The sequence below is a fragment of the Colobus angolensis genome, unplaced genomic scaffold, assembly GCF_000951035.1.
Source record: "Colobus angolensis palliatus isolate OR3802 unplaced genomic scaffold, Cang.pa_1.0 Scaffold5, whole genome shotgun sequence".
Lineage (NCBI taxonomy): Eukaryota > Metazoa > Chordata > Mammalia > Primates > Cercopithecidae > Colobus > Colobus angolensis.
In genome coordinates this window covers 23,854,181-23,864,848 of record NW_012118487.1, presented here as the reverse complement: position 1 = coordinate 23,864,848, position 10,668 = coordinate 23,854,181, and the positions used below count along the sequence as shown (strand labels likewise).

General features: G+C 38.6%; 1 pseudogene; it reads left to right on the top strand.

Moving 5' to 3' along the window:
* Nucleotides 1–2,498: 2,498 nt before the first annotated feature.
* Nucleotides 2,499–3,313, top strand: LOC105524516 (annotated as a pseudogene).
* The last annotated feature ends 7,355 nt before the right edge of the window (nt 3,314–10,668 follow it).

Below are 10,668 nucleotides of genomic sequence, written 5' to 3'. Positions count from 1 at the left end.
CCCCAGGAGAGTCGGGACTCAGACCTTTGGGGAAGGCATGAGTTCCAGGTGATGATGCTGCCTTAGGAGTTTGGAAAAAGGACTTGTGGTTTGGGCCTTTGAAAATGGTGGGGTTTTTTTGTTTTTGTTTTTGTTTTTTCTTGTGTGATGATTAATTTTATGTATCACTATAGCTGGGCCATAGTGCCCAGATATTCAGTCAAACTTTATTCTAAATGATTCTGGAAGAGTTTACCTATCCAATGCCTGTTCCACCATCATATTTTGAAAACACAGTCTGTATTTACAAGTTTATAGCTGGAGAAGAATTTTGCCTTAGATAAATCACAGGTTTTGGTTCACTAGGTACATTGTCAAAGAGCATTGTGACTCATCCATGTATGATTTGGATGATATTTTTGATAATTTTGATAATTTGATAATTTTGAGGATTTTTTAGATGAGACTTTGGACTTTCAAGTTGATACTGGATAAGTTAAGACTTTTGGGGCTATTGGGATGAAATGAATGTACTTTGCATGAGATAGGGATGTAAGATTTTTTGGGGCGTGGCAGGCGCATAATGTGGACTAAATTGTGCCATGCCCTCAAATTCATATGCAGAAGCCTGAACCCCCAATGTGACTGTATCTAGAGATGGGGACTTTAGGAGGTAACAAAGGTTAAATGAGGTCAAAAAAGTAAGGCTCTAATCCCATAGGTTTGGTGGCTTTCTAAGAAGAAGAAAAGAGAAATATCTTTGTCTCGCCATGTGAGGACACAGCAAGAAGGCTAATATCTGCAAGCAAGGAAGACAGCCCTCACCAGAAACTGCATTGGTTGGAACCTCAATCTTGGACTTCTTGCCTCCAGAACTGTGAGAAAATAAATTCTGTTGTTTAAGTCACCCTGTCTATGGTATTTTTGTTATGCTAGCCTGAGCTGACTAAGTGTTTTTTGGGTAATATTAACATTTAAATTGGTGCTGTAATTGAATGCATGTATCTCCCCAAAATTCAAATGTTCAAAGTGTTAACTCCCAAAGTGATGACATTAGTATGTGGGGCTTTTTGGAAGGTATTTAGGTCCTGAGGGTAGAGCCCTGATGATGGGATTAGTGCCTTCATAAAAGAGGTCTCGGGAGGCATGTTTTCTCCTTCTACCATGAGAAGTTACACCAAGAATATGGTTGTCTTTGAGAAAATGGGGCCTCATCAGACACTGAACATACTAGTCCCTAAATCTTAGACTTCTCAGCTTCCAGAAAGAAATACATTTCCGTTGTTTATAACGGAATACGATATACTGAGTCTATGGTATTTGTAGCAGCCCAAAAGGCTAAGACAACGGTAAGTAAAACAGATTACTTTCCCTAATGTGGGGGTGGGGTTTATCCAATCAATTGAAGGCTTAAATAGACCAAAGACAGACGTTTCCCAAAAAAGAATTTTTCCAGGAAGACACACTTGCAACTGGAACTAAAACTTCTCCCTCAGTCTACAGCACACCGGCCTACCCCATCAATTTTGGACTTACCAAATCTCCATAATTGTATCAGCGAATTCCTTGAAATAAATCTTTCTGTATATAAAGACATACCACAGAGATATTTTAAGTTCAATTCCAGGCCATAACAATAAAGCTAATATTGCAATAAATCTAGTCACATTTTGTTTTGTTTCCCAATGCATATAAAAGTTATGTTTATACTATCTTGTAGTCTATTAAGTGCACTAGGCATTATAACAACAAAACAATGTACATACCTTAATTTTTTTTTTTTTTTAAATCTTATTGCTAAAATAAAGCTAATGATTGTCTTATCCTTCAATGAGTGATGATCTTTTTGCTGGTAAAGGCTCTTGCCTTGATTTGTTTCTTTTCCTTTTTTTTTTTTTTTTTTTGAGATGGAGTCTTGCTCTGTCACCCAGGCTGGAGTGCAGTGGCGCGATCTCGGCTCACTGCAACCTCCGCCTCCTGGGTTCACGCCATTCTGTCTCAGCCTCCCGAGTAGCTGGGACTATAGGCGCCCGCCAGCACGTTCAGCTGATTTCTTGTATTTTTAGTAGAAACAGGGTTTCACCATGTTAGCCAGGATGGTCTCAATCTCCTGACCTGGTGATCCACCCACCTTGGCCTCCCAAAGTGCTGGGATTACAGACATGAGCTACCCACCGCGCCTGGCCTCTTGCCTTGATTTTGATGGCTATTGACTAACCATGGTGGTGTTTGCCAAAGTTTGGGTGTCTATGGCAATTACTTGAAATAACACAATGAGGTTTGCCACATTGATTGACTCTTTCTTTCACAAAATATTTCACTATAGCATGTTACCCTATTTGATAGCATTTTACCCACAGTAGAATATTTTTCAAAACTGGAGTAAATCCTTTCAAACCCTGCTGCTGCTTTATCAACTAAGTTTATGTAATATTCTAAATCCTTTGTTTTCATTTCAACAATGTTCACAGCATCTTCACCAGGAGCAAATTCCATCTCAATAAACTACTTTCACCCACATGCCTGCCACAGAGAAGATGGAGCTGATCCAGAACGCCAAGTTGGCCAAGTGCTATGATGATATGGCTACCTGCATGAAGGCCATGACCAAGCAGGGCACCAAGCTGTCCAAGGAGGAGTAAAACCTGCTTTCCATGGCCTACAAGAATGTGGTTGGGGACTGCAGGTCTGCCTGCAGCGTCATCTCAAGCATCAAGCAGAAGACAGACACCTCTGACAAGAAGTTGTAGCTGACTAAGGACTATTGGGAAAAAGTGGAGTCCGAGCTAGATCGATCTGCACCACGGCCCTGGAATTGTTGGATAAATATTTGATAGCCAATGCAACTAGTCCAGAGACTGGTGTCTTCTATCTGAAAATGAAGGGTGGTTACTTCCAGTACCTTGCTGAAGTTGCATGTGGTGAGAATCAAAAACAAATGACAGATAATTCCCAAGGAGCTTACCAAGAGGCATTTGATATAAGCAAGAAAGAGATACAATCCACTCATCCAATCTGCCTGGGGCTTGCTGTTAACTTTTCGGTATTTTACCATGAGATTCATAATCACCCAGAGCTTGCCTGCACGCTGGCTAAAATGACTTTTGATGAGGCCATTGCAGAACTTGATACACTGAATGAAGACTCATACAAAGACAGCACCCTCATTATGCAGTTGCTTAGAGACAGCCTAACACTATGGACCTCAGACAGTGAAGGAGAAGAATGTGATGCAGTAGAAGGGGCTGAAACTAAACCCATGGTGTCATCCTTCTTCCCTTCAATAGACCTTTTTACACATCTCCATTCCTTATTCCACTTGGATTTCCTATAGCAAAGAAACCCATTTATGCATATGGAATCACCTGTTTATAGTCTTTTCACACTGCAGCATTAGGAACACTTCATTCCTTGATTTGTCTTGGCCTTCCTGGTGTGCAGTTACTGCTGTAGTCTTAATACCTTCATTTCATATAAACACAAGCAACTTCCAAACACTTAGGTAGAGGGCGAAAAATGTATCTGGTATTTAAGTAATCTGACCCAGTTCTGCAAATGACTGTTTTGTATTACTGTGAAGATATGAAAATGTAGTTACTTACACTTTAAAGAGTGCTCCACATAGCTTCTTAATTTCTACATTCCCTCCCATACTCTTCGGGGTTTCCTTTCAATTAGCAACTTTTCCATGCTCCTAACATATTCCTTTTTAGTAGGAATCCAGAAGTATTAAATTGAATGGAAAAGCACTTCCCATTTCTGGCTGGAGGTCACAAATTGAAATGCCTCCTGCATCACATATTATGGAGGTGTGGCAAGAGGGACTTTCCTTATTCACTCTTTATTTGCTGCTGTTTATGTTGACAACCTCCCTTCCAAATAAAAATTCACTTACACCTCTTGCCTTTGTAGTTCTGGTATTCACTTTGCTGTGTAATAGAATTAGCACGTTGCCGCCTGAATACAAGAATTGCTTTTGGGAATTAAAGTGCATGATATTTCTTAATACACTACAAAGGGGAAATAAATAAAAGTACTCAAGTCCAAGTCTAAAACTAGATATGTGCATATGTGAGGGGGTATCCAGTTTGCCTAGCATTGTTATTTAGAGATTTGGACCACTATTGTGCATTGCTAACCATTGACCCTTGTCCCAAAAAAGCCTTGTGAAAATGATATGCCCTATGTAACAGCAGAGTAACGTAAAATACAATTACATTTTATAAACGACAACAACAACAACAAAACCCACTACATTATTTGGTTATCCATAAGAAGCAACTCTTGGCTGAGGCAGGAGGATTGCTTGAGGCCAGTAGTTTGAGACAAACCTGGGCAACATAGCAATACCCCATCTCTGCAATTTTTTAAAAATTAGCCAGGTGTGGTGGTGTGCATCTGTAGTCCCAGCTACTCAGGAGGCTGAGGTAGGAGGACTGGTTGAGCCCAAGATTTCAGTGCTGCAATGAGCCATGATCATGTCATGGCACCCCAGCCTGGGTGACAGAGCAAGATCCCATCTCTAAAAAAATCTTTTTAAGTAAAAAAAGAAAAAAAAAAAAAAAGAAGTAATTCCTTGTGTGTTCAAGTTTGATCATGAAATTGTAACAATTCAGTCATATCTTCAGGCTCTACTTCTACTTCTAGTTCTCTTGCCAATTTGTAGTAACTTCCACTCCTGAAGTGTTGAACCACGCAAAGTCATCTGTTAGTACTGGAATCAACTTCTCCTAAATTCCTGTTAATGTTGATATGTTGATCTCCTCCCATGAATCACAAATACTCTTAATGACATCTGCAATGATGAATCCTTTCCAGAGGTTTTCAATTTACTTTGCCCAGATTCAATCAAAGGAATCACTATCTATGGCAGCTACAGTACAGCCTTAAAAACTGTGTTTCTTAAATAATACCTGAAAGTTTGAAATTACCTCTTTATCTGTGGCTGCAGAATAGGTGTTGTGTTAATAGACATACAAACAACATTCATCTCCTTGTAAACCTCCATCAGAGCTCTGGAGTCATCTAGGATTTGTTGCTTACTCTAAAGTGTAAAAGTAGAGTAGATTTAACATAATTCTTAAGGGCCACACAATTTTCTAAATGGTAAATAAGCCTTGGCTTCAATTTAAAGTTACCAGCTGCATTATTTCCTAACAAAAGAGTCAGCCTGTCCTTTTGAAGCTTTGAAGTCAGGCATTGACCTCTCTTCCCTAGCTATGAAAGTCATAGGTGGTATCTTCTTCCAAGAAAAGGATGTTTTCAACTACATTGAAAATCTGTTTTTAAAGGTAGACACCTTAATTTATTATCTTAGATAGATTTTCTGGATAACTTGCTGAAGCTTCTCCATTAGCATTTGCTGCTTCACCTTGCTCTTTATATTATGGAAATGGCTTCTTTCCTTAAGCCTCATAAACCAGCCTCTGCTGGATTCCATCCTTTTTTCTGTAGCTTCCTCAATCTCTTAGCCTTCACAGAATTGAAGAGAGTTGGGACCTTGCTCTGATTAGTGTTTGACTTAAGAGAATGTTGTAGATGATTGATCTTCTAACCAGACCACTAAAGCTTTCTCCATATTAACAATAAGGCTGTTTTGCTTTCTTATCATTCATGGATTCACTAGAGTAGAAGAACTTTAATTTCCCTTAAGAACTTTACATTTGCATGAACAACTTGGCTAACTGGTACAAGAGGCTTAGCTTTCAGCCTATCTCAACTTTGAACATGCACTCCTCACTAAGCTTAATTATTTCTAGTCTTTGATTTAAATTGAGAAATGTGACTTTTTCTTTCGCTTGCACACTTAGTGGCTATCGTAGGGTAATTAGTTGGCCTAATTTTAGTTTTGTGATGTATCAGAGAATAGGAAGGTCCGAGGAGAGGGAGAGAGACAGGGGAAGGGCCTGATGATGGAGCAGTCAGAACACACACAACAGTCTTGTGTAGGCATGATTCAGGGTGTCCCAAAACAACTCCAATGGTAACATCAAAGATCACTGATCACAGATCACCATACCAAATATAATAACCATGAAAAATTTTAAAAATTATGAGGATTATCAAAATGTAACAGAGACTTGAAGCGAGCACAAGTTATTGAAGAAACAGTGCAGATAGACTTGCTCAACACAGGGTTGCCACAAACCTTCAGCGTGTAAAAATAACAAAATTGCATTGTGAAACGCAATAAAAGTGAAGCTCAACAAATAAGGGGTGCCTGCATATATACCGTTGCTTCTATTTCTCTTGAGAACCCAAATATATTTGACTAATTCTTGTACCTGAGAAATTCAGAGAGGAGCACACTAGGAACTGAGGCTCAGATCTCTGAGGATGGTGTGATGCTTGGCTAATGATGGTACTTCAAGCTTGTGGAGATTGGACATTGTGACCTGGGACTGAGTCCTCTGGGGAGCAGGCACTACCCATCTGCTTTTAGTATCTGGGTGTGTGCACATCAAGGCTGGTTCTGGAAATGACGATACCAGCTTGAGATGTAAACCAACTGCAGTTGATTGTGTGAAACACCATCTGCTAGAATGATGTTGATATAAACAAAATTTTTCTCCTCGCCTTTTCATTTTCCTCAGTGTCCCCAATTAGGTAAAACTAACAGCTGAAAAGTAAAGGTAGTTCTCAGAGCCTCAGGCTCAGCCTCTCCAAGAAGAGTACATAAGAGTGGCTTTGGGACACAGTTCATCCTTGGTAGTCATGTATACGTACTTGAACTTCCATTCAAAACAATACCAGCTTTATGCTTCCATACAACAAGTTACACGTATAGTTGTATAAATGAAATCACTCTCACCTTCTCCCTAACAAGAGTGGTATAAAAGCTAAACTCTCACGTATTCATCTCTAAGTGACCATAATTTATACTTGTCTAGTGATGTTCAGTAGTCCTCTATTTCAGTGACAGTTCCATTGAAATACTCTACAACTTCAAGACTAAATCCTAAAGTAAGCCACCACCAACAAGCCTTACATAAAATAATAAATGAAATGAGGGATGAGAAAAAGAAATTAGCCAATATATACATATACATACAAACATATATATACACATATATATTCTTAATTACCCACATATATGATAAAAATATGCATAGTTTTTATTATATAGTTAATAACAAAAGGTATGGTTGAATTTTTAACTTATTTATTTTATTATCAATGTCATATGACTTTTGTCCTCGGTAAAAAGGAATGAACTCAAATCTTTACTCCTAGGATATCTGAATTCTCAGTGGTTTTACATATATAAATATAGAACATATATAAATATAACATAAATATATACATCTATAACACATGCATGCACCTGTGTGTGCGTGCACGCACACACACATATAATTTTCCATTAACCTTTGCAGTTGGACTTGGAGGCATCCTAAATAATCTTTTGGGTTTGCTGACATATTTGGAGTAGTGACCTAATTTTTCCTTGTAATCAGGATCAATCAAGCCAACCAGTGCAATAACCTGCCCGTTGGTTCAATGGCAAGAGAAGCACAAATTGGCCAAGTGGCCATTTCAACTTATAATTCACTAAAAGCATTATTATGTCTTCTGCTGAAAGCACTTTTTCCTTAGGAGGTAAAAAATTGAAACTAGCAGAGTCTAAATTACAGGAAATAAAGCAAAAATTTTTAAATGGATTATTAAGAAAAATAGCAAGAGATGTGACTCCATCCTCCACCCCTTGATTCCTAGACCCATATATCCTGGCGATAGGACACATAACAGAACATATTGGTCAATGGCTCAAAATATATTTTCCATTATATAAGATAAAATCTCTCTTAAAAACAGGAGATGATCTCGAAATTGCACTGGAATTAAGTTTTCAACAGACCATTCCACCATACTCTCAGGCCACCTGCTTTACAGTGATAAAGTCCATGAATAAAATCAAATAATTCTCTGAGTATGAAACCACTTGGCACACTTCTTTTAGTGTGACATGAGGATCTTGGTCTTAGGAAACGTTATATGAAATAAAATGGAGGTAAATAAGGCCACAGATATTTGTGCTAATATAAAGATTTGGGGCACAAAAAGCAAATGTATATCCACAATACAATCTTAATCTAATGATGGCAAATTACTATCTCCTCCCTGTTGTAAGGCATGCAATCACTCAGCAATGAGGTGACTGGCTGGCCCTCATTAGGAAGGTGCCTTTGAGGGTTTTATACTGATTTCTGCTCTCAAAAGCGTTAGGTATCCAGTAGTGATGGCAGCCAGATATGCATTGGTAAGGAAAAGTGTACACTGTGGAGCTAACTACGCAGCCTCCAGCTCTGCCACCATGACCGCATTGTACCATGGCACACTGAACAACTACCTGGATTGCTGGGTGAAAAGAAAGATCCACTTATTCTTTTAACCTGGATGACACACCTGTATTAGTTCGTTTTCATGCTGTTATGAAGAAATATCCAAGACTGTGTAATTTATAAAGGAAGGAGGCTGACTTAAGTCACAGGTTCACAGGGCTGGGGAGGCCTCAGGAAACTTACAATCGTGGTGGAATGGGAAGCAAACACATCCGTCTCGACACAGCGGCAGCAAGAAGTGCAGAGTGAAGCAGGAAGCAGGGAGCTCCTTGTAAATAAAACCATCAGATCTCGTGAGAACTCACCCACTACCATGAGAACAGAACAGGGGAAACCTGCTCCATGATTCAATTATCTCCACCTGGTACTGCCCTTGACATGTGGGGATTATCACAATTCAAGGTGAGATTTTGGGTGGGGACACAGACAAACCATATCAGCACTTAAGGTAAGAAAAAAATGCAGATGACCTGGTGCAATCTCCTTTCTTACTAACCCTCTGGTAAATTAGACTGATTATATTTGCTAGTAAGTAGAGACTTTATATTTGAAATGCCCTGAGCAGTATATATCTGGCTAAAGATGACTTACAGTAAACAGAATTCTCAGTCTTTGAGGCACAGCTCCAGGCACAGTTGGAAAACTCTCTGGGATACAAAACAGAGATGTTTTGTAATTTAAATGTGCCCACTATGTGAGCTGATCCCACAACCTCATGTAGAGACCTCATCTGTTATTCTTCAGCCTTTTGACTTCCTGTATCCTTGATAATTATTTAATAAAGCTTGATACTGGGTAAGATCTCTGATGCAGATGACTCATTTGACAATCCAGTTGTGCATGTTAGCTCTCTAGGGAAAAATCTGACTGGTATCCGCAGAACATATTTTCTTGTTATCTCGTTATTCAAAGTGTCCTCTGTAGTGGGTGGTCTGTGATAATCATTCTTCACACTCTATGCTCATTTTGAGAGGCTCATCCACATAGCTCTTCTCCATTGCTCCTTGTTATCAGTTTACAAATTCTGATATTTTTCTACACACCTGACCATCAAACCAACTGTTAGCAACTAATGACAAATATGTTTATCTCTTTATTTTGGGGTGTATCTTAAGTCAGACAAAAAAGCCAACAATATACTGAGAATATACTATTCCAAGTTCTGCCCAATTGAAAGATGGCCTGTTGACACTGCTTTTCAAGGACATTTATGGTTGGGATTTTAATTATGCAGCATTTTTCAGCTGATGTCAGCATAACATGCAGAACTATTAATCCTAAGGAACTGCTTATAATACCCCAAGTTTGAACTGACTAGAGAATTCAATGCAGAAGATACAGGTGTTATAGGACTGTTATGGACTGAATGTTTATGTCTCTCCAGAATTGATACGTTGAAATCTGAAATCCTCTAAATGTGATGGTATTCAGAGGTGGGAGTTTTGGAGATAATAAGGTCATGAAGGTGACACCCTCATGAACGGAGTTAGTGCCCTTATAAGAAGAAACAGGAAAGAATTTTCTTCCTCTCTCCACTCTCCACCATGTGATGATACAATGAGAAGATGGCCATCTGCAAATGAGGAAGAGTGCCCTTACTAGACACCAAATCAACCAGTGTCTTGATTTGAAATTTCCAGACTAAAAAACAAAGAAATAAATTTCTGTTGTTTAGCCACTAAGTTTATGATATTCTATTATATAATGGCAGTTTGCAAATGACTAATAAAATGAGTTCAAGCCACCTGTTTATGCATTTGTGCCTTCCGTCTTATTTAAATATTCTATTTTTACTGCACTAGTGTTGATATATACATGTATATATTTATCTATTTCTGTAAATATATCTAAATATACCAGAAAGAGGCAGAAGATGTACCTGCTTATACATAAATATGTATGCATATACTAGTTAAATACATGAATAGTGTAATAAGTTGTGTGTGTGTGTTTGTGTGTGTGTGTTTCATATGTGTCTCCTCTATGTCCACCATTGGATCTTTGCACACTATGGGAAATGCATCAGGTACAACACCAAAAGTTCAAAAAATACTCTGTTCACAGACAACACAAACCATACAGCTGTTTACTGGGATTCTCTTTAGTTTTATACAATATTTGTGTGTCTTAGTAAAATTATAAAATAAATATTGAACTTATGAATCAGCATTGAAAAATAAATCAAGAATTAAAAAGGACAGGCCGGGCGCGATGGCTCACGCCTGTAATCCCAGCACTTTGGGAGGCTGAGATGGGAGGATCACGAGGTCAGGAGATCGAGACCATCCTTGCTAACACGGTGAAACCCCATCTCTACTAAAAATACAAAAAATTAGCCAGGTGCGGT